This window comes from Dermochelys coriacea, chromosome 10 (genome assembly GCF_009764565.3).
Source record: "Dermochelys coriacea isolate rDerCor1 chromosome 10, rDerCor1.pri.v4, whole genome shotgun sequence".
Classification (NCBI taxonomy): Eukaryota; Metazoa; Chordata; order Testudines; family Dermochelyidae; genus Dermochelys; species Dermochelys coriacea.
Window position 1 is genome coordinate 21,337,996 of NC_050077.1, and position 20,755 is coordinate 21,358,750.

The 20,755-nt window shown below is 40.4% G+C and overlaps 1 protein-coding gene and 1 long non-coding RNA gene across 3 annotated transcripts in view; both read left to right on the forward strand.

The window, feature by feature from the left end:
- The window catches only part of SHISA9 (shisa family member 9), a 249,914-nt gene that overhangs the window by 150,295 nt on the left and 78,864 nt on the right, over window positions 1–20,755 (forward strand). The gene's annotated exons all lie outside the window — the stretch shown is intronic.
- Window positions 16,683–17,114, forward strand: LOC122456099. The gene is made up of 3 exons (XR_006274765.1): window positions 16,683–16,879; window positions 17,027–17,035; window positions 17,084–17,114. It is a non-coding gene; the product is annotated as an uncharacterized LOC122456099 (long non-coding RNA).

The window sequence follows — 20,755 nt, forward strand, 5'->3', positions numbered from 1 at the left end:
GAGTGGGGGAAAAGAGAAATAATGTCCTTATCTCAACAAAGGGATGGAAGGGAAGGAAATAGGGGATAGAGGCAAAATTGGGAGATTTTGTAGTAAGAAGAGACAAGGGTGGGTCTCCTCTGCCCAGCAATAACCTTGCTGCTTCCCTGTCCCAAGAATAATTATGGGATGGAAAGAGAATGGTGGTCATTTAAATTTGAGTGAACCATTTCAATTTATATGTTTTTAATTGGTTAATGTGTTTGAGCTAGGACGCCAGAAATTATTTTAAATTATGTAATATTACATTAATTTAAACACTGATTAAAATTAATTACTTATTTAAAATTAATTGTTAAAGGGCTCCTTTCACCACGGAAGAGTTGCCGTTTCTGTTCAATATAAACCATTGAAAGGAAGTAAACATTCCCAACTCCAAATGTATAGCGAGCTGCCTTACCAAAGACCTGATTTTAATGGGAGCAGGAACAATCCCCAAATGAGCTGTTGTCTGAACCAGTTATGAAATCTGGGCTCTGCCGAGTCATGTGTAACACACAAACAACTCTCTTTTTCTTCAGTAGACAGTGTCTTTGTAATATTATTGCATATTCTTCTTGCTACATAAAATGTCATTGAAATCAATGGTGCAGTACCCTATTCATTTCAATGGGACTGAGTAAAACAATATGTAGAGAGACACCTACCCAAACTGCTGAAAGAAGATTATCCCATAAGATGCACCAGCAACTCAATTATTCTTGTAGTCCAGTGTCCTTTATGCAGTTTTTTGTTATAACTGTATAGTATTCTCTCTGGGTGAATTCCTAGAATGGCAAAACCACAGGTTTTTAAATTTATATTTGCACATGAAGCTTGAGATCTTTACCAAAATTCACAAATTTGATTCCTTACAAAATGTATTTCTCCATTCCCATCAGCAAATGCAACATAAATACAGAAGACAGTTTGCCTGTGCAAAGCAGACTGGACAAGAGGATATACAGTCCTAGGACTATTCCATATTGTCTGCCCCATCCAATTTCATGAAGCTCTGCATGGGCAGAAAGGGTCTGTCCACATAGATTTGGGGCTGCATGTGTAGGTGTGAGTCAGGAGATGGCAATAGGAGGAAGGGACAGATGAGTTGTTCTCAGTTATCTCAGTCTAGAATTGTTATTATTTTCATGTCCTTTGCTAAATATTCCTACAATGGATGCTTTTTTCTGTAGCAGCATGACTAGCTTGCTAGCACTCTGTATTATGTACTGTTTTACAAAGTTCCATTGAAACCAAACATTCCAGTGATTTCAATAAAACATTACTACTTATTACTGACCATTGTGAAAGTAAATATGCTAAGGTTTATTACACAGAAAGCACAGTCTTACATAGTCATACAGGGCTGGTAATTACATAATAGTGTTATGGGTAAGGCCAGTTTCATCAAATAAATAAACAGATAATCTTAGATGATAGCAGCATCAAGATGTTCCATGATGCAGTCTGAAATATCCAGGATATGCTACCATGAAAAACAAGGAGTAAGTACTGCACCTATCAAGGTTCACAATGCATTTACAAGGTTTCTACTGAGAGTGTTTTCAAATCTGAGTGTCTGGATGATTTCCAAACACCAAATCTATGACTACATTTCATTTTCCAGCTGACTGCAGTGTGTCATCTGACATATTGTAACTGTTTTTAATCTAGAAGGCAGGAAAGCACCTGCAACTCTGAGAATTTTATGTTTTAAAATCAAGCACTAGATCAAAAGTGGTTGGACTTTGTTTTGTAAACAATAAATATAAACTCCACCTCTGCTGACAATCTGTGTAGCAATTTCAATGCAATATGATTCAAAACAGCTTGGATATTAATATCCTTCTAATGCTACAGGAAAAGTCTGATAATGGAACAGAGTGCTGACAGTCCCTTAAGTAGAGTAGCTCTAGTGCTTGACTTTCGAACAGAAAGGGCTTGTAAACTTTACACCATGGCATTTTCAAACTGACAGCAGTGATGATTTAAAAGAACTGTTACACCTGTTGCAACTGGCTGCAGCAATTTCATTCACTGAAGTATTAACTTCAAGAGCTCATTTACCTGAATAAAACTCAACTTTAACCTTCTATTTTGGCTAAAAAAAAATTCTTGCGATGTATCTCTGCTAAGTAAAGATCCAGATATTCCGAACAGCTCAGCTCCCGTTTAGGCACTTAAATAAAGTGGCCAGATTTTCAGCTGTCGTTGAGGACAATGGAAGCTGTAGGGGGCTTAACGCTTCTGAAAATCTCACCATCTTATTTAGGTGTCTAAATGGGGAGTATTGGCGGTTGAGCTCTTTGGAAAATCTGGACATAACTGTAAGGGGACACACTGCGTGTGTCCATTGTTACTATGCAAGCATAGCTTATTCTTTTTCTGGTTCTACTGCAATATTCATATATATTTATACAGTAGCATATGTTTGTGTGATGCTTTAACAGAGATAAAAAATAAAAAGGCAAGGTCCCTGCCATGCAAAGTCTTCATGAGACAAAGACAGAATAGAAGGCTAGGAGTACAGCTGGTTGGGAATTTTTTGATGAAACAAACTTTTCATGGAAACGTATCAGATTCAACAAAATTTTCATCAAGGTGGTTTCTCAAGTCTAAATATTATTGAACCAGAACAGGGACATGTATCTGGGCCTCCCACATCCCAGGTGATGTCCCATCTATTGGGTAGTCTGGTGGGATGGGGCTTTCTCTCTCATATTTTGTTGGTGGTGGTTTGTTTTTTGTGAAGAATGTGAAAAGTCTTAAGTTTTGTTCCAGTGTGGAACAAAAGCAATTTCTGAACTCTCAAATTTTTTTTGCAAACAAGAATTCTTGTTTTCCAGCCAGCCTTAGCCTACGAGACAACAAAAAGGGTCAGGCAAGGAGGAACAAACCTTAAAACAGAGATAATAATCCTGCTGCTCCTCTAAGTGAGAAAAACAAGCACTCATCCTCATGGGAAAACTCGTGGAGTTTCCAGTTTGTACTCATGAATTTGCAACTAATTCTTCCACTAGGTGCAAAGTTTCCCTCCCTCCACACTATGTGCTAGCAACAGGATGTGCCCCACTTCTAAACCTACAGATTGCAGGAATGTGCAAGACCCCTTGACTCTGCATTGCTACTTGCTCTTCTCTACCAGCCCTTTGCTTTCCTTGGACATGGATATGGTACCAGGGATTCATCTGACCTATATTTGCCCCTGGTATTCTGACATGAGTAGATTCCATGGCAAAGAGAAGGAAAGCAGGATATATTATGTTGCTGTTCTGTATGGGTTGATGGATGAGTTGAGGAGAATCAGATAGAGACCTGAAAGGATTTCTGTGCTCTTGTGGTTTGTCAAAAAGCCTTAATAAAGTTATTTCCTAAAATGCATCCCAGCAGCAATCCATTATTCTCTGTATGTTAGAGATGTTACAGGGTACAAGCCAAGATTTGAGAATACAGATGTATTGAGGACTAGGTAGAAGAAGCTAGCAGCACATATTGTTCACATAGTATAGTGCTCCTCGATATTTCAAGCAACTAATAAATCACCAGAATGTATAAGCTTTTTGTCCTGTCACTTAGTTTGATGAACTAGTGGTCAGATCTGTGTGCTTCATAGTTGCCTGCCTCCCATTCAATTAAGCAGGCTCTTACCCATAACGGAAGTTGGGGAGCTGCTAATCCTAAAATTGCCAGCTTGCATGGGACTGAGGTTTGAGTCAGCCAAAACTCCACTGTAGTGAGCGTGCACACACATGAATGGGAGAAAGGGAGCAAGCTGCCCATTCATAACTAATGTAGAGACCAGGGCTACAGTGGGAATGGCCATTAAAGATCATTAGTGGTAAATGCAAGACCAATCAATGATATAATGGATTGATTGTTACTAACCACTTGCCATAACTACAGTGTACATTTATCACGACCATGTTCAATCCACAGGATTTATATGGATTTTAATATTTCATCACTTATAAATAAGCCTGCTGCCAACACTAACTATTTTAAAATACTGCTCTGCATTTTGTGAATGTTAATAATGGCCAACTGCTTGCATCTTCTATAGTTTATTGCAACTTATCTATACTATTGAATTCACCGAAGAACCACAGGTGAAAACAGTAACTGATCATGATAATACACTGATACAGTAATACCTAGAGTTTGGCAGAAACAGTCTGGGTAGATTCTGGATACTTCTTAATGCAGCTGGCCAACTGACAAGTCATGTATATCTATGGAACTTCCAAACTAGTGCTTGCAGCCATCTTGAATGATAGGTCATACCCAAAAGGAAAGCGTTTTCTGGAAGGAGATAGGAATGTTGTCATACAGTGATGAAGAGCTGAACTGATGGCTTTTTTTCCCCAGGAAGTGGAATTCTAGTATTTATCCAACCCAAGGCAAATGAGTTATTGGCAAAATATCTCTGAAGAAACCTAGCTGATCAGAAAACTCTATTCTGGCTGTTCCTAGTAAGTGAATGCATTTTAAAATAAGAAGCCAAATCAGATGATGTCTTAAATCTGGATTATCAAAATCTGATTGAATGACAGCACTTAAATACTTAAAGATGTGGAGGCAATAAAGTTAATGGGGGATGCAGAAGAATTTGCTGGATCTTAGCTACTTACAGCCCTTTTCTCTGGAAGAAGAAAAAAAAGTATTGCTGGTAACAGTACACTCAAATAATAATTGAAAATCTATGAATAAAATATAAAGCCTCTTCTGTATTTTTCAAAATAAGATTTTTTTTAATCCTCATTTATAGAAAAAGGTTTTTATGTTCAGATTCCCTGGATGATACATTGAATCAGGCACACAGGAAGTCACATTATGGTACATTATCAGATACAATACAACGTGATATGACTAATGTGGCCAACGCATCCAATGCATTGCAATATTGTGACTATTACCATCAGAATTGTTTTCTAGGCTAAAATATAACAAAATAATTTTTAGGTGGCAGGGGTAGGTGGAGTCTGTTGGTTGTCTGTAAAAGCAAAAAACTAGTAAAAATTACAACCAAAACGTTTCCGATCAAATGTTAACTTTACAATAAGTGTTACATTAAAAAAAAGAAATAAAATAAAATTAATAGTAATACTTTGTAAAACAATTTTAAAAACAACACTAAATGCAAAATCCTGAATATTTCATTACCGATTCACACAGAAAACTGTGTCTAAGGAGTACATACTTCACATTGCTACTTGCTAATGACCCTTTGAGCGTCTCTCACACCATTACACCCGATTTACCGTACCAGCACACACGTCACAATTACACTTACTTAATTTCCAGAGTGGGTTTTAGCAAAACATTCTTATTGACAATTTTGTGTTATTAAAAGCTTAGTGCTCCTGCAGCTCTCTGGCTAGCTAATATAGGAAACAAAGAGGAGGCAGGTTGGAATATGTGGTCAAAGGAATATTACAAACATTAACTTGCTTTATTAGAGTACTCATTGCTGTTCAAATGAGATTATATTGTGCCTCGCATTGGGCCCAGATTCAGCAAAGAATTTAGGCCTGGTCTACACCTAAAAATTAGATCAACCTAGATACAGAGCTCAGGGCTGTGAACAACCGGTGCAATATAGTTAGGTCGACCTAATCCACACTGGAGATGCAATTAGTTCAGTGGAAGAATTCTTCTGTCATGTTAGCTGCTACCTTTTGAAGAGGTGAATTAACCACATCAAGGGAAGAACCCCTTCCATTGATTCAGGAAGCATCTATACCACAGTGCTACAGCTGCAACTTTGTAGTTGTGCCGCTGTAGCTGCTTGTAGTGAAGACATAACCTAAATTGTGTGCTTGTGCCATCCATATTCAGGACAGCATTTTAGCATGTATGTAAGCCCATTTGAACCCAATGTGACTAAACCATGTGCTTAAGTGCTGTTATAAACAGGGATACTTTCTTGAAGCAGGGCCTTGCTGCATGACAGGCCCAGTTTGTTAAACTGAGGGCACACTGCAAGGCCCATCTTTTTTCTGTGGCTTGCAAGGAGTAAGGGACAAATTTCAAATAAATAAATTAGTCTAGCTATTTACAGTGCTTATGAGCAGAGAAAATCCTAACAGTTTTCCACTTTATCTTTTTGGCTGTCTGCCAGTTCATAGCTTTCTTAGTTAATACCTTTACCCAAGCCTGCCTTGTTTACTTTTTGCAATATGTTTTTATAAAGTTGCAGTCTTTTCTTTTCCACATACAAACAGTTCAGAGTTGACCAAGCGCAGGTGTCTTGACTCAGCCTCATATCTAATAGCAAAGATCCTATTTTCAAATGGTTTTCTCCCTGGAGTTTCAAAGAAACTCAGACAGCATGACCCTTTCTATGTAATTTACACAAAAGCAAATCTCATACACATGCATTACTGGCACAGACAAAGGTACTCTAGCAGTGTTTACACACCAGTACGTGTGTGTGTGTGTGTGTGTGTGTGTGTGTGTTGGATGCAGACCAACTTTAAATGGGCACAGAAGGGAAATAAAGGAATATCAAAGACTGAAGAAAAACAAAACAAAACAAAAACACCAAATGCACCTCTTCAATCATATTGGGGAAAAGTCATGGTCAACATTTACGTGTGCATCAGATAATCCATTCAAACACTGACCTTTCTAGAATTATGAGGATTATCTTAGGTAAGGATCAACTATTCTTGAAAAATTTTCACAGAGGCTTCCCACACATATTATAATCACTGTCAGTCCAAGACAAAAAGTTCTATTATCCTAAATGTTAAATGGAAATTCCAGTGACTTTTCTTATTCAATACACCTGAATTTTGTTAGAAAACTGATAGTTTCATTCTACTGTCTTGTATCCATTAAATGCTATTTCGATTAATGTAGTGATGAAATAATATGTAATCTGAAATTATTTTCCAGTGTCTACAAAAATACACCTGACACTTTGTGGTTGTAATTGACAGTAGTATTATCATAGGGAGGTAGTCAGTTTCACAGAGTGACAGAATATGTTGGAAGAGAAAGGACAATGAGTTCCTCAGTGTGAAAGATTTGATGAATATTATATGCCCATCTGTTTGTTAATTGTTGGTCTTTTTGTTATATGATTATTAGGGGTTAATTCAGGCATGAGATGATTTACACTTAGACAGGAAAGTGGGCATACATTCTGATAGTCCTCCATTAACATTAGTTAGGGACAATGCAGATGTTAATTCCTTTGAAGTTTTACCTCCACCAAACCAAGGTCAGCTATCTGGCTGGTGACCCCAGGAGGGAGGGGTATCAGGTGGGAAACTGAAACAAATAAATTTGGAGTTAATAAAAGCCGGTGCCCATGAAGTACATGCAAGACAGAGAGAGAGCAGGAGGGGGCATCGTGGCGGGGGGTGGGGGGGAGGAAGGAGCAGATTGAACTCAAATTCCCAGAGGTTCCTAAACTTTGCGTAAAACAGTTATGCGTGTAAATAGTTTTATGTTAAAACTGCTATTTAGATTAAACAATACTTGTTTTGAAAAGGCTGTGTAGAGTTTCTGTATTCACACTGCTCACAGCTCATGAGGGAAGACTTGCAAGCAGCTGGTCCAGTCAGGACTACTGAGCAATCATAGTTGGTACACAGGATGCTGTAGCCTGGGAACATGGGCGGCGGGTGAAGCCACCCTTTGAGGAGCCAAGCTCCCACCCCCGCCCCTTCTGCTCAAAGCCCTGCCCCTACCCTGCCCCTTCCACTCCCCCCATGACCAGAGGAGCACCAGCCAAACTGCCCCAACCCCTGATCTGGGCCAGCCCAACCCGACCCCTGGCTCAGGTGCTACCCTGAGCCATGAGCCGGCCCGAGCCCTGAGCTCCAGGCCACTGGCCAGAGCTGAGCCCCCACCAGCTTTTGAGGAGGCATGTGGCAGGTGGGGGAGGAGGGGAGGAGTTTCTGGCATGGGAGCGGGGGCAGAAGGTGAGACTCTGGGAGCGGCAGTTGTAAGAGGAGAGAAGGGACACAGCAGGTGGTGGGACCTCTGGAGGGTGGAGCTGGAGTGTAGAAGAGGTGGGACTCACCAGGCAGTGGCGAGGGTCTTGGGGAAGGGGTGGATCAGGGACTGGAAGAGGACAGGTGGGGCCAACATAGCCTAGGCATCCTGCGGCGGGTCAGCCGTGGCTGCGCCAGGGGAGGCTTAGCCTCCTTTTGCCTATTATACCTGCCACCCATGCCTGGGAACCCAGTCTACAAGTGGAAGAACTGCGAGATTCCACGGCCTAAAACCTGGGTGAGGTGCACCAGGAGAGCCCACTGAAGGGGTCAGATGTGCAGCTAGCCTTGAACTGTGACACTCAGCTCTTGTGAATTAGCATAGTAACAGAGTTATGCAGATGCATGCCAGTTGAAGATCTGGCCTGATATGTACAGCATACAACAACTGGAGCTGTTGTTCTAGGAGGATGTTTGACTTCTGCATATTCACACTACATGAGTTTGATGTTACATGTGGACATGTTAAGTTAATTCAAAGTGAAGCCATGTGAAACAAGTTGTCAGCTGTCTGAATATCATGAGAAACAACTTCTCGGTTACAATAAATATCATAATTAATCATTTCCGCTTCTTAGAAGACTGGAAAGGGGGAAACCTTCTCAGCCCCATTCCAGTCCTGGGCTTCTTTCATGTTATGCTTAAATGATTAGCATTTTATTGAAAACTGCAGGCCAGATCTTTGCATGGCACAAATAGTGTAGCTCCATTGATTTCACTGCACTAATTCACATGATCTGAGAACCTGGTCCATTGTCTTTGGCATAAATACAAGTACAAGTCACTTCATTGCTCCAGAAATACATTACAACAATGCTGGCCCCAAATATCTTTTCACTTACACTGGTTTCACACGAGTATAACTCCATCTACTTCAGTGGTGCTGCTCCTGATTTACACTCGTGTAAATGAGGGGAGTATCATAAAGTGGGCCCAAGAAAGTATTTATTAATAAAGTTAGTGCATCAAAACCAAATGGTTGGCACCACCTTAATAAAGCAAATAATAATTGAGTTTGTGTTACAATGTATACCTTTTCTTAGGAAAGCTAAATCTAGCCTACAAAGTTACCAATTCTTTCTTTTTCCCTTTACAAACAATGAATTGTTGGTATCACAAGCTGATCCAAATAATTATTTGTGTGCCAGGTCACTTTTTACAGCAGTGAAGGAGCACAGGATTATATTCTATGTCTTTTTTTGTATCAATTCCCTGAAAGGCTTCACAGTAGCTTAGCTCAGTACAGGTGAGACAATTTCTGATCAGTAGTTTGAATTTTCAGACCCTTAGATCTGTTACATATGAAGTCCTACATTTTTACCTTTTCCTTTCCTCTATTACTCCACAATGGAAAATATCTAATATGCATCTTCAAAGCACTGTACAAATATTAACATATTAATCAACACACCTGTGAAACAGGTACCAATTTTACAGGTTAGTATATTGAGGCACAGAGATTTGGGGTGAAATCATGGCAAAATTCCCATTGACTTCAATTGAGTCAGGATTCCACCCTAAACGATTTACCCAAGTTGGTGAGTATCAGAGCTAGGACAAGAACTCAGGAGTCCAACTCCCATTCCTCCATTCTAACTACTAGACATCAGACCTTCCCATACTTCAGATGTTCTTCTTTATAAAGAATAGCAGACACCCAAGAATGAAACTTTCTGGATTACTTTGGATCAGGACCTGTATATGTCACTACAAATAGCAACTTGACAATTTACTTTCCTGTTACGGGATACAGAAGCAGGAATGTGATTTTCTTCCTTTTTGCCCTAGAAAATGCAAATGATTCATTGGCAGAAGGAATATCAATAGTTTTATTCACTCAGCGCAATTTACTGTCAAGATAATTATTATTTATGCTATGCTCAAATTTATAGCCATCTCTGTAAGTTATTAAAATACTGGTATCTCTCTGACATTATAATGCTTCTAGGCTTCACAGTCCTGAATAAAAACCCAAACCTTAAAAACCCCTGCAAACAATGAATAAGCTCTCCTGAACAATGCATTCTCCACAACAAAAGATGTGTTTAAAAAAAAAGCCAAATCAAAACAGGGAGGTAGTTAATTACCCGAGAATAAAACAGTAACAGGTATAGAACTAGTACAGAAAATGAAACTGAGAAAATTGGCCCTTTAATATAGATGAGTGAAAATCATATTAAGTGCATTTTCAGTATTATGTGCATAAAATTTTCATGAACAAATCCAAAGCAAGACACTTACATTTTGTTTTAGGTCTTTTCAATCTCTTTTGTACAATTCTTAAACTGAAGTTCAGTTTTACATGAAAAATAAGTGATTGCTCTGAATTTCATTTTCAATCAGCTTGAAAAAAGATTTTAGCTCAAGAGAAGACATTTGCTGAATGTAGTTTTAGAGAACTACTAGAACCTCTGACTGGAAGACCGAGGTTGGACCACTCGATAAATTGCCCTATTCTGTTCATTCCCTCTGAAGCATCTGGTGCTGGCTCCGTCAGAAGGTCTGACCAGTATGGCCATTCTTAAGTTCTTATTATGTTAGATGCAGCACATTACAAAAGAGGACAATAAACGTATACTTCTAAACCACAACTTTCTACTGTTAGCAACACAGTGTTACAGACAGCCCCACAACCGGAAGCACATTCTCAACAGCAACTTCACACCACACAACAAAAACACTAACCCAGGAACCAATCCCTGCAACAAACCCTGTTGCCAACTCTGTATGCATATCTATTCAAGGGTTACCATCATAGGACCTAACCACATCAGCCACACCATCAGGGGCTTGTTCACCTGCACATCTACCAATGTGATATATGCCATCATGTGCCAGCAATGCCCCTCTGTCATGTATATGGGCCAAACCAAACAGTCTCTATGCAAAAGAATAAACGGACACAAATCAGACATCAAGAATTGTAACATTCAAAAACCAGTTGGAGAGCACTTCAATCTCTCTAGACACTCAATAAACAGACTTAAAAGTGGCCATTCTTCAACAAAAGAACCTTCAAAAACAGACTTCAACGAGAAACTGCACAACTGGAATTAATTTACAAACTGGACACCGTCAAATTAGGCCTGAATAAAGACTGGAGTGACTGGATCACTACAAAAAGTAATTTTCCCTCTGTTGATACTGTTCCCTCTGTTGATACTCACACCTTCTTGTCGAGTGTTGGGAATGGGTGATGTCCACCTTGATTGAATTGGCCTTGGTAGCACTACAAAAAGTAATCTTCCCTCTGTTGATATTCACCCCTTTTTGTCAACTGTTGAGAATAGATCACTTCCACCTGGATTGAATTGGCCTCATTAGCACTGACCACCCACTTGGTAAGGCAACTCCCATCTTTTCATGTGCTGTAATATATATACGGCTTACTTTATTTTTCACTCCATGCATCTGATGAAGTGGGTTTTAGCCCACGAAAGCTGATGCCCAAATAAATTGGTTAGTCTCTAAGGTGCCACAAGGACTCCTCATTGTTAATGCAACTACTGTACATCATCATCCTTGGAAAGAGATCCATGCTGAATTTTAAAGGTGTTTAAAACTGGAAGGTAATAAATTAATTATAGAAGTGTGGTAGATTTTTGTTCTTATTTCATAGGGCTGCAGGAATTCCCATAGCAGCTGCCTATTACATGTTGATGTCTCCATCAGGAATGGATTATTTAATAAAGTGTAATTTCAGAGTAAGATTAAACATTTTCAAAATGCAAGTGGCTGTTCATTTCAACACATTTCTATGCTTTGCTTTCCTTGTCAGTTGCACATCCAGACTCAGCATATTTTTAAAAATATCCTTAGATACTGTTGGAACAAAAGCGTTAATTGGGAGTAAGGACACTCATGAGGGGCCCACACTTTACTTGCAAAGTTAATGGCTTTATTAAAAACTCTTCCATGTGAGGAGTCATCTCTCTGAGGTTTCCAAGTACTGAACTCCATTATATTAGAGATTACAAACTGCTTAGGAAAAGGTTTAAAATCTTCATTATTCTCTTGGTCCCAACCTTGGCATTGTTCAGAAGTGTTAAAGGCCTGGCAGTTCCTTAAGTGAATAGTTGAGAGCTCCTGAACTGTGGTAGCTCAGGGGGATAAGGTACTTTCAACTCCTCCTGTTTTCCACATTTTGTAACGTGGTGGAACGGAAATAAATAAGCAAGCAGTTTGGTGTGTTGTATTTAATTTTAAACTTTAAGTTCATCACAATAAGTGGATGATGCTGTTAGCTGTCAGGCATGAAAACAGAAAGAAGAGAAAACTGAGTCCACGGGGCCAGACCCTTAGCTATCACCAAGCTCAAGGGGATTCACTTGGCTATGCTGACTCTCTGGCCAGTACTGCCTGCTTTTCTGTAGCAGACACAAGGCTTGCAGGAACTCTGGGCAGTGCTGGTGGAATACAGTCACCGAAGAGAGCAGAATGGGCAAAGCAATAGTGCCAAGCTCTCCCTGCCCTCAATGGAGCGGCTAGAACAGCATTAATACCTTACATATTGTGCGTCCCCCTTGCATTGGTGTGTAATTGTGTGTGGGGGGAAAGGAGTGTCTTCTTTTTTCTGTCCTCTGTGCCCTCCTTACCTCAGTTCAGGGCCAGCTACAATATGTTCCTAGTGTTCCCCTGAATGCAAGGGTTAAATATGATTAGCCTTAGCGCTAGATTCTCCAGAGCATGTGGGAAAGGGGGGCAAGGCAGTCAAAATCTTTCTGATCAACTTTACAAATCCCTATTACATAGGAAACCAACAGCAGAGTTAGTAATAGGACACAGAATTTCAGACTTACAGTCCTGTGCCTTATTCCAAAAGCCAACCCTCTCGTCTCCTTCTTCCACATAACACAGAGGGCCAAATCCCAAGTGTAACTAACTCCATCGACAATAAGTGAGTTACATCAGGGGATAAATTTGGACCATACAGTATAATCAGAAGCAGCTCTCTTACAGACTCACTATCCCCTTGGTAGAAGAATGGTTTTCTCTGGACCAGCATTTAATATGTTTCTTGTGCTTGTGGACACAATAAAGCTACAATTTGCCTCGTGGAGATTTGCCAGTAACTACAGCAGAATGTCAAGCTGTATCACTGTGTTCAGGGAGCTCAAGACCATCTTCCCCTTGCTTTGTTACAGCAGCCATGAATCTTGCTGTGTGTAGTCTGAAGAAAATACATTTGGTGGGACTTGAATGGTAGGCAGCTAGTCAAAAATATAATGCTGTCCAGAGTATGTGGTCACTGTCACAGCAGTTGTGCTACAAGAAATACCAGGCTATTGGAGCCAAGAGAAGTGAAACAAACAAGTAGCTTGAAACATTGCATGAAAAAACAAAATGTTAGAAATGTGGCTGGCAGTAAGGCAGCTTCACTGCATCTATATGGAGGATAATTTATGCACTAAATCACGATTATAGGTATGAGGATGCTTAAACCCTGTTGGTTAGAATTAGCCCCTTTTTAGCCATTCATGAAATCTTTGGTTTAATCTTCTTAATAAATACAGAATCCTCTTTCGTCTCCCAGCCCCATCATTACCTTCCCTGCCCCCACTTTTGTAACCTCGCCAATATTGAGTCACCAACTGGTGGTCAATACCCTTTTGGACCTCTACCCCTCACCATTATTCCTATGACTGGTCCTTCCTAATGGCTCTCTTCATTGCTTCTTTTGGCAGTAGCTGACCTGCTCTGATGCTGCCCCCCCAAGCCCTTTCTGAGGCCATCTTGTTCTTCATAAGCATCTCCAATGCTCCTGCAGACATTTTTGTCAATATGAAATTTTCCTGTAGCACTTAACAATAAACCCCTGACCTTTGTGATCCTTCTTCATTTATTGTCCAGTTCTCTGGGACCTTCTCTGATGCTTCACTGAGCCTATGCAGCCTTTTCTAACACTACCAAGAGAATCCGTATAGAGAAGGACATTACAACACCCCGGCATGCCAGCATTGGGTCTGTTACTTTGCTAATTATATCTTTGTATTTTACTATTTTTTACAGAACCCATCGCTGTAGTGTTTCAGCATTGCACAGTTAAATTATATCTACATAGTACCTTGGCTTCCTGGAGTCTTTTGTTCTTCTATCCATCTATCTCAAAGTTTTGGCACCCAGCAACATAGTAACTGAGACTCGTCTCCTCTCCCTAGTTATAGTGAACTTTGCTTGGGGTATTCTATACATTTCCCATTATGTTGAGAAAGTTTTATCAATGAGAAAGGTCTTACCGTATGCTTTCAAGGTGGTCAGAGTCTGGAAGCTTATTCTGTAGCTAAACTCCATCTCTGGATCTCACGCATTTCAATTTGTGTTTTGTCAATTAAATTGCCTCACAGGAGCACTGCTGTCTTGGAAAGGTCATGCAAGGAGATGTAGTTGCTGATTTAGTCAGATCCTGACCTGCTGATGGCTTTGAAGATCACGGCCAGGGCTGGATTACCCAATAGGCAGACTAAACACTTAGGGCACCAGCAAAGCAGGGGACACCAAAAAAAATGAGATTTTTTTTTTGAAAAAAATTGATATTTGATATTTCAAAAAAAGCATCAAAGTAGTCATCATGGGAAAAAATCAGAACTTTGTTAGACTTCCTTACATTCCACTCCACATTCTTCCCCCGTTTTTCTGTTCTCTTTTTATTACTTATCCCCACCTAAACCGGGGGGGGGGCGTCCTACTAACGTAGATCGAAATAATGCAGGGAAATCAGATCCCGTAATGTATTGCAATAAATGTGCTTTATTATGGATATATTCTTCTGAGTTATACATACTTGATTCGTTTTTTTCCTCTCTTATAATATATTATATATATATATACACACACACACACACACACATAAAAATAGTGTACGTTGTGTAATTTGTTTTTTTTTTAAGTTCAGATAACTGAGATAAGGGGTAGAAAATGAAACAACCAACTGAGTGGAGTACAGAAATGTAACTGGCGGAAGAAAGGAAACAAAAAACTAGTGAAATTTTCCAAAATCTTCCAAAGCTGACATCATTTTTCAAAGAAAATCCATCAGAAGCAACATCTTCTCTCAGTAGCACAGACCTCGTTCCAAAACCTGTAGTTGTTTCAGAGACTGACCCTTCTTCTATTGGTGAAACAAACACCATTCCAGAACATGTGGATGTGTCAGAGACTGTAACTGAGATCATCCTACTCCTGGTGGTAAAACAGACATTGTTCCAGAAGATGTGGATGTGTCAGAGATTGAACCTGCTCATGCTGTAAATAATAGGAGAAAAGATCCTGGTATGTGGGATGATTTAAGTACCAATGATATAGTTTACTGGATAGATCATGGACCAAATGACTGTCAACACCACACTGGGCCATTTGAGAAATCACATCAGACTTTTACCAATGGAAAAACAAACAAGATATTGTCCACAAAAAATATTTTTTGGCATGAAAGCAAATGGTGAGAAATACACTCGAGAATGGCTACTGTATTCACCATCAACAGGGTCTGTGTACTATTTTGTTTGCAAACTTTTTGCATATAAACCTTCAACATCTGGTTTGCTGCAGATGGATTTAGTGACTGGTGGAATACTGTTTTAATTTAAAACAGCATTACTCACAGAGATTCAATGTTGACATATTTAAATCGAAGACAGGGCTTTGGATTGACACAAAAATTGGAAGAACAAATTAAAGGGGAGCATGAATACTGGCAACATGTCTTGCAGCGTGTTATAGCTGTTATTTAAACATTAGCTGAACGTGGTCTGCCTTTCCAGAGACCAAATGACACATTTGGATCATTGCAGAATGAAAATTTCTTGGGATTGTTGGAGTTTGTGGCTCAGTTTGACCCATTTTTAGCAGGCCATATCTCAAAATATGGGAATGCTGGCAAAAGTAACCCATCATACTTATCCAAGACAATATGTGATAAACTCATTGGTCTAATGAGTGGCAAAGTTCGTTCAGCTGTTGTGGATGAAATAAGTACTGCTGGGTACTTCAGTTTATCTGTCGACTCTACACCTGATCTTTCACATATTGATCAATTGAGTATTGTACTAAGATATGTGTCTCCCACAGATGGAAAACCAGTTGAACGATTTATAACATTCCTCAATTTGAAAAGCCACACTGGTGAAGAAATGGCAAAATCAAGTACTGCATTATCTGTGCCAAGTTTGCAAAATAGATTTCTCAAAGTGCAGAGGTCAATCTTATGACAACACTGCCAACATGTCAGGGCGTTATCAAGGAATGCAGAAGAAGCTTGTAGAACAAAACAAATATGCCATATTCATACCATGTGCTGCACACTCTTTCAATCTTGTTGGCTGCAGTGCTGTTGATTGTTGTCTGGTGGCAGTAAGTTTTTTCTCAACTGTCCAGTTATTTTATACTGCCTCAACACAGCGATGGGCAGTTCTTAAAACATATTTGGGCAATGATCGTCTATTGAAATCTTTTTCTAATACTCGCTGGGAGGCACATGCAGTGGCAACAAATGCAATTCTGGAGTCCTACTCAAAGATTGTGGATGCATTAGAAAGTATAGCTGAAGACCAATCACACAAGGGAAAAAAATATGAGAGGCAGAAAACATTGCAAACAAGATGCAAGAACTAGAGTATGTATTCATGTAAAATTTCATTCCACATGGTCAACAACAGTTTTATCACACAAGTCAAGCTCTCCAAGAAAAAGAATTGGATTTGAAAACATGTGCAGACCTCTGTCATTAGCAGACTACTTACACACTTTGAGGAATGATTTAGAAAGATCTGAAGACATATCAAAATATATCTTACCTGATACTAACTACAAAGAAGCCCAGTCCCGCAAGCGAATCAGGAAAAAACAAGCAAATGATAGCAGTGCGACAGAAACAGCACTAAGAAAAGGAGTACTTGTGGCACCTTAGAGACTAACAAATTTATTTGAGCATAAGCTTTCGTGAGCTACAGCTCACTTCATCGGATGCAACATGAGAGCTTATGCTCAAATAAATGTTAGTCTCTAAGGTGCCACAAGTACTCCTTTTCTTTTTGCGAATACCGTCTAACATGGCTGCTACTCAGAAACAGCACTGAATCCTAGAGACAAATTTCACGTATCTATTTACTACATTATAATTGATACACTTGAAGCTCATATGAAGAGGAGAGGTGAAGTGTACAAAGAAGCATCAAGTAGATTTTCTTTTCTAAACGATATGGACTTATCTGACTAATAATATTCACAAGGTTCCCAAAAGCTAGTTGACTCATACCCTGTTGACTTGAACATGAATCTCTGAGGAGAAGTATGGCAGTTCCACTGTTATATGCACTCAAAGTTTAACGAAACAGGAATGAAATTTAGTCACATTGATCTTCATGACACAATATGAAAAGACGGAATACAATGTGTATTTCCAAATGTAGAGATCGTATTTTTCTAACATTGATGATTACTAACTGCTCCGCAGAACACTCTCTCAGCTGAAAAGAATAAAAACCCAGAGAACAATGTGTCAGGACAGACTTGATTCACTTTCCCTATTGTGTATGGAAGCGGACATGCTTTGTCGAGTCAGCTTTGATGAACATATCCAGAATTTTTTCAGTGCATAGGGCCTCTAAAGGTCTTAATCCAGCCCTGATCACGGCCTTGAACTGGCAAAAGAAGCAGACTGGGAGTCAGTGGAAGACTCAGAGTACATGGTGCTATGCTCTTGGAAATGCATCTCATCGAAGAATCCACATTCTGCATCTGGATCTTCTGCATTGTTGACACCTTCAGTACCAACTAGAGTGCAAGATGTAGTAATCCAGTCAGAAGGTCTTGCATATATGGAACAGTGGTCAAATCCTCTTCTGCGAGGAAGCGGACAGAAAGTGGCATCTGATTTTATCCGATTGTCTGGCCCTCCTAATGATTGGCAGGACCCCATCTTGATGAACATGAGGCAGCAATTTAGTTAGTTCTGTATAGCACTTTCCCCTTTCTGACCAGCATTTCCATCTCAGATGCTCTTTATCCAGAATCTGATCTCATGAAGACTTTGTGACATCCTTGTGATGGCATAAATTGCATGTGTAGAAAACGTGAAACATTCCTGAACACCATCGGCAAGTTGCTGGCAGGAGAGGACCTCTCCAATTGTGCATGTAGTATCCTGTAGATAAGGCATAGGATAGATTTCTGTGGGACTTTGCAGGAAAGGAGGAACAGATGCCCAGCATTATTCTATGGGTCTTACTAAGAAGTAAATGCTACTCCAGTTATCTCAGGCAAGCAGATCTGCAGCTCCTTGTTGCAGCTCCTATATAAAAAATTGTAGAGGGGCTGAGTAGAATGCACTGATATATGGACTCTACCGATTGCCACGAGGAGATCGTCTTTTAATACCGGGAGGTATCATCCATAGCTTCAGTTTAGTGACATACTTAAGCATATGCTTAATGTTAAGAACAGGAGTAGTCCCACTGAGTCTTCAAGTACGTTGCTGAATGGAAAGCCAGTCTCCAGTTTTGCAACCCTTACTGGGCTATAGTACTTATTCAATGTGAGCTGTAGTCGCACAATGGGACTGTTCTCACAGGAGTAAGAGTTGCATAATCAGGCCCCATATAAGCAAAGCACTGAGCCTACATAGATAGGCAGTTACATGCTTGCTCACGGGAGCTTGATACTGTGCATATGTGCCCCATTACTCCAGCTTGCCAGGTGCTATAGGAATGCAGTGTAACTGTTTATATTTTGCAGTTTAAAGAAGCAGATAAGGTCAGCTCACACACTGCTGTCCTGGGCAACACAGTATGGGAAGAAGGTGAGCAGCCCTCAGTGGTGAAAGAACAGGTTAAGGACTATTTAGAAAAGCTGGACATGCACAAGTCCATGAGTCCAGATCTAATGCATCTGAGGGTGCTGAGGGAATTGGATGAGGTGATTGCACAGCCATGGGCCATTATCTTTGAAAACTCGTGGTGATCGGGGGAGGTCCTGGACGATTGAAAAAAGGCAAATATAGTGCCCATCTTTAAAAAAGGGAAGAAGGAGAACCTGGGGAATTACAGACTGGTCAGCCTCACCTCAGTCCCTGGAAAAATCATGGAGCAGGTCCTCAAGGAAACCATTTTGAAGCACTTGGAGGAGAGGAAGGTGATCAGGAACAGTCAACATGGATTCACCAAGGGCAAGTCATGCCTGACCAACCTGATTACCTTCTATGATGAGATAATTGGCTTTGTGGATGAGGGGAAAGCAGTGGACATCATATATCTTGATTTTAGCAAAGCTTTTGATACAGTCTCCCACAGTATTCTTGCCAGCAAGTTAAAAAAGAATGGATTGGATGAATGGACTATAAGGTGGATAGAAAGCTGGCTAGATTGTCAGGTTCAACTGGTAGTGATCAATGGCTCGATGTCTAGTTGGCAGCCAGTATCAAGTGGCGTGCCCCAAGGGTTAGTCCTGGGGCCAGTTTTGTTCAACATCTTTATTAATGATCTGGATGATGGGATGGATTGCACCCTCAGCAAGTTCGCAGATGACACTAAGATTTGGGGGGTGGGGGGGAGGTAGATATGCTGGAGGGTAGAGATAGGATCCGGAGTGACCTAGACAAATTGGAGGATTGGGCCAAAAGAAATCTGATGAGGTTCAACAAGGACAAGTGCAGAGTCCTGCACTTAGGGCAGAAGAATCCCATGCACCGCTACAGGCTGGAGACCGACTGGCTAAGCAGCAGTTCTGCAGAAAAGGATCTAGGGATTACAGCGGATGAGAAGCTGGATTTGAGTCAACAGTGTGCCCTTGTTGTCAAGAAGGCTAACAGCATATTGGGCTGCATTAGAAGGAGCACTGCCAGCAGAACGAGGGAAGTGATTATTCCCCTCTGTTGGGACCTGGTGAGGCCACATCTGGAGTACTGTGTCCGGTCTTGGGCCCCCACTACAGAAAGAATGTGGACAAATTGGAGAGAGTCCAGCGGAGGGCAAAAATTATTAGGGGGCTCGGGCACATGACTCACGAGGAAAGGCTGAGGGACCTGGGCTTGTTTTGTCTGCAGAAGAGAAGAGTAAGGGGAATTTGATAGCAGTCTTCAACTACCTGAAAGGGGATTCCAAAGAGGATGGATCTAGACTGTTCTCAGTGGTACCAGATGACAAAACAAGGAGTAATGGTCTCAAGTTGCAGTGAGGGAGGTTTAGGTTGGATATTAGAAAAAACTTTCTCACTAGGAGGGTGGTGAAGCACTGGAATGAGTTATCTAGGGAGGTGGTGGACTCTCCATCCTTTGAGGTTTTTAAGGCCCAGCTTGACAAAGCCCTGGCTGGGATAATTTAGTTGGTGTTGGTCCTGCTTTGAGCAGGAGATTGGACTAGATGACTTCCTGAGGTCTCTTCCAACCCTAATCTTCTATGATTCTATGATAATCTGGAGAGTATTAATAAAACCATTTGATGTGGCTTTAAAAATGCCCATAAAATAATGGCATTGATATACACAAGGCAGGCTTATTTTTGAATCTTTGGAGGTAAAATGTCAGAGTTGAGAAGTACTTTGTTCTGTTCATCCTTTATGGAGTGTATTACTTACTAAAAAATAACAAAGGTTGTGATAGAAGAGCATAACTAAAGAAAACCAATAAATTAATGGAGGAGGCATACCTGAGTCTGCTCTGTACCCAGGCACAAAGGGATGCATTAGGCAGCTCTCCAACACGACTTTCTACAAGCCATTACCCTCTGATCCCAGTGAGGGGT